Source organism: Diaphorina citri, unplaced genomic scaffold, assembly GCF_000475195.1.
Source record: "Diaphorina citri unplaced genomic scaffold, Diaci psyllid genome assembly version 1.1 scaffold171, whole genome shotgun sequence".
Lineage (NCBI taxonomy): Eukaryota > Metazoa > Arthropoda > Insecta > Hemiptera > Psyllidae > Diaphorina > Diaphorina citri.
Genome location: NW_007377608.1, coordinates 76,278 through 80,950, shown reverse-complemented (window position 1 = coordinate 80,950; position 4,673 = coordinate 76,278).

Here is a 4,673-nt window from a genome sequence, read left to right as displayed (position 1 = left end):
AACGAACATTATACCATCAGGATAAAATCCGCCCCGGGCGGAAATTGAACCCGCGGCCTAGCGCTTACAAGGCAGACGCACTACCAACTAAGCTAACTAGGCTGGCGAAGGAAGTCTTTTGCGTACATATAGGTACGTATTTCCATAACATCTCGTAATGTATTTACCTAAAGCATATCAATTCCATATTCCCTGAAATATTAGGTACTTTATTTATAAAATTAATCAACAAACAAAATAGGACCATTGAAACGTCGCCCTCTTTATCTTATCAGACCGTAATTTTGACAAATCATAATTCAAACAAGACCTTCCATTGTGCTTATAATTTTTGTTTAATTACTGTAAGTCCCCAGTACTTACACGCACCCATCTCATGTGGGAATGTAAGTTGGGTATTTAGGGACCAAGGTTGATTAGGTAGGAATTCATATTTCAGTCGAGTTTCTATTGTCAGAGATTTTAATAATCGCAAAGACCTACTTTGGTCCCAAACTATGACCTCTTTTCGGTATACCTTATTGAAATAGGGTGCGATGGGTACCTCGTCATAATACCTGGAGGGGTGCAAAGGACTTCATTAGCAGATTTAGATCATAAGATTGTACCTACGTCATAAATTCCCCCAGTACTTACACGCACCCATCCCATGTAGGAATGTAAGTTGGGTATTTAGGGACCAAGGTTGATTAGGTAGGAATTCACATTTCAGTCGAGTTTCTATTGTCAGAGATTTTAATAATCGCAAAGACCTACTTTGGTCCCAAACTATGACCTCTTTTCGGTATATCTTATTGAAATAAGGTAAGGTACGATGGGTACCTCGTCATAATACCTGGAGGGGTGCAAAGGACTTCATTAGCAGATTTAGATCATAAGATTGTACCTACGTCATAAATTTATAGTTATTGTTCTTTTTTTTATCTTTCACAGTGGTGATAAGTACTTTGACCTTGCCCCTTTTAAAAAGTCTTATTTATAAGTTATCCACCGACCTTAAAAAAGTAAGAGTTAATAATGCCTACTAAATCTTAGAGGGAAAAACTTAAATTTAGGGTAAGTTGAGGATTAGGTAGGTAGGTACATAATCATTCTTGAATTTTCGGACCATTCTTTCTTATTACATCCTAGTTTTTACTTCACTGTAGGATTTACAATGTACGTAGGTGAAGGTATTGTGAGTGTCTAGTGTCCACTAGTGATTTCTGGTGGGACATCCCTGAACACCTTAGCTACACGTGTATTACATTTACCTACATACGTAATACAACGCATTAACCCTATTACGTTACAATTACGTAAAATAAAGGGGTGATAAATTAACACGTAATTTAATTATTTATTTAGTCTGATGTCATCTGTCATTTTCTCATAGTAATTAATACTTGTAGCAATGAACTCATAGAGATTTGGAGCTAGGTTACCACCATTGAATAAAAGAATCCATTTGATAAGATATCGGCCTGTGTAAATAGTAACAAATGAGTAGCACATGAGTACTACTGAGTAGTTTGGTCCAGAGTAACAGACTTTGAAAATATCAATCCCTCAAAAAACTCATCTGTGAAAAAAGGGCCAAGGAAGCCAAGTTCCCAACCACCTCCCAAAAAATTGGCCTCTGAAAGGAATGATAACTAGGAACTAGGCCTGGCGTACTGCCTCAGATTTTGGTCTATTTTCACGTCCCCTCGGGATTACAGGACATAAGTCAAGTAAGCCATATGTAGTCATGGTACAGTTAGCAAAAGTATTGGATATTGGAGGGACTGCGGTTTGAAACCATGGCCACACGGCGAAAGCAGATGAAAAAGTAGACTCAAAGGAAAGTCAAGTACTCGAAGGAAGTCGAATCACTCGCAATTTTAGTGAGTTTAGTCCGATTTTTACAAAGAACGAGAGCAAAAGGCGAACTTTTTCATTGCTGAATTACTTAACACGTAATGCCAATTGAGAAATATGCACCTGTCCGATGGAAATTTCAATTTCCTTGAACTACTAAACCATAGATAGAAGGAAAGGATCCCCAGATCATTTACACTCTGGAAACTAAAACACGTATTCTCTTCCAATTTCAGTCTGGGTGCAGCCTGTCCTAGTAACTACAATCCGGCCGATTACTTCATCCAACTGTTAGCCGTTGTGCCATCCAGAGAAGAAACGTGTCGAAATACAATCGAAATGGTGTGCGATACGTTCGACCGTTCTGAGTATGGAATCAAACTAGCACAAGCCACTGAACTGAGAGGAGACCTTCAGGTAAGCTATAGAAGAGACATTTTACCTTCCATAGGAACTTGGCAGAAAAACTATGAACTTGATCAAGAGCAAAAATAACTTTAATTTAGGATTCTCTAGAAAGGTGGAAGCTCCATCATCTTCTCGAAGTGAAATATCTGCCTCCCAGCAAAAGGCGGTGGAGGTCCCGACCCGGAAACCCCTCACACGAACGGTCGCGTGGGCGCCTTCCCCGAGGAAAACATAACGTACACCTGGTCCGGAATCAATGTCTTCACATCGGGCGTTGAAGAGCAGGGCTCCAAACTTGTCAACGGCGTCAAGAATTTGTTCTGCAAATCGAGACGGAGTCAGCTTCCGTCAAGGAAACACATCTTGAAAAATGGTGAGTACCCAACCGCAACAGGTCAAGTGGTTGAAACCGAAGATGGCCACGGAACTTGAGGTTAACCTTTCAACTCTAACGACTTCGATTTAAAGCCAGGATTCATTGGGATATTCAATGGAGCATATTCGAATGGATTGATTGCGTCGTGCCAATCCAATATAGATAGGTATACCCAGTAGATTCGTATATATGCTCAATCCATCCTTTAGGGCTGTTTGCCCCTACACCTAGGCCTCAAAATAGGCTTTTTGTGTATGATATAGAAATGCCCACTTTGACATTGGCAGTCTGAGAAATTAACTGCAAAAAATATAACTATAACTTTATCTCGTGTTTTCAGTGACGGGCGTGGCATATCCTGGGGAACTCCTCGCCATCATGGGCAGCAGTGGCGCAGGCAAAACCACTCTCCTCAACACCCTCACATTCCGTAACAGTTCTAGCATTAACAGTGTTGCAAAAGCCAGTAATACTCGTAACAAGGTATCTAATACCATGGTTCCAAGTTCCAATTACGAACGATCTAGAGAACTTCAAATTACTTCTAAACTATTTCATATTTTGGACCTATAATAGTGTGTTTTCCACTCGATCTTACGTAGCTACCTTTACGGTTGACCTATTATTTATTATGTTAAGGCGAATTCTTCTTGATCCCTTGTGTGCCGCGTCTATTTTAGTTTAGGACTATTTCACTGCAAAAACCATGACCTAAACCTAAGAGCCATTTCTAACCACCAAGTGTGAATGATAGAGATTTGCCTTCCTTTTGTAATTTGTTATATTTCTGCCCACTTAATCATAGCCAGTTAGCCTATGAAAGGTCTAAATTAATTATGTTTAATCTTTGTTCCACCAACCATCTCCATCGCAGGAACACTCCCGCAAGGTCCAGTGTTGCAAAAGCCAGTAATACTCGTAACAAGGTAATACCATGGTTCCAAGTTCCAATAACGAATGATCTAGAGAACTTCATATTACTTCTAAACTATTTCATATTTTGGACCTATAATAGTGTGTTTTCCACTCGATCTTACGTACCTTTACGGTTGACCTATTATTATGTTAAGGCGGTTTCTTCTTGATCCCTTGTATGCCGCGTCCATTTTAGTTTAGGACTATTGCACTGCAAAAACTAAGACCTAAGAACCATTTCTAACCACCAAGTGTGAATGATAGAGATTTGCCTTCCTTTTGTAATTTGTTTTATTTCTGCCCACTTTAATCACAGCCAGTTAGCCTATGAAAGGTCTAAATTAATTATGTTTAATCTTTGTTCCACCAACCATCTCCATCGCAGGAACACTCCCGCAAGGTCAACGGCAAATCCGAGATCAAACTCACGTTCGACAAAGCTTCTAGTCAGTTCATCAAAGGCGGCGGAGGTCCCGACCCGGAAACCCCTCACACGAACGGTCGCGTGGGCGCCTTCCCCGAGGAAAACATAACGTACACCTGGTCCGGAATCATATCTCATTAGTCTCGGGGAAATACAGTCTATCGAGAAATCTGTCAGTGCTACTCAGTACCTACTCAGATAATCTTGAGTTATCACGCCAATTTTAGTGACAATTTAGACAACTTTTATCTACATTGATTTTAATCGTAACGTATAACTTTTAGCGTTTTAAGTTAAAAATCACAGGTTTTTCTGCTCTTGAACGATGAGCATTTTGAGATGCCTCAAGAAAATTCAAAGATAAACCCTGCCAGTGTTGCGGGTATTGAATGATGGAAATGGTGGAAATTCGGAATCGTGCAATATTGCACTTACCAATTCTATATTTTATCCAGTGATCGGAATAAGGTAGGTAACTTGTTTAATGTTTTTATTTAATAACAATGTAACCTTTCAGGTTTTCGTTATTAAATTTATCTCATTAGTCTCGGGGAAATACAGTCTATCGAGAAATCTGTCAGTGCTACTCAGTACCTACTCAGATAATCTTGAGTTATCACGCCAATTTTAGTGACAATTTAGACAACTTTTATCTACATTGATTTTAATCGTAACGTATAACTTTTAGCGTTTTAAGTTAAAAATCACAGG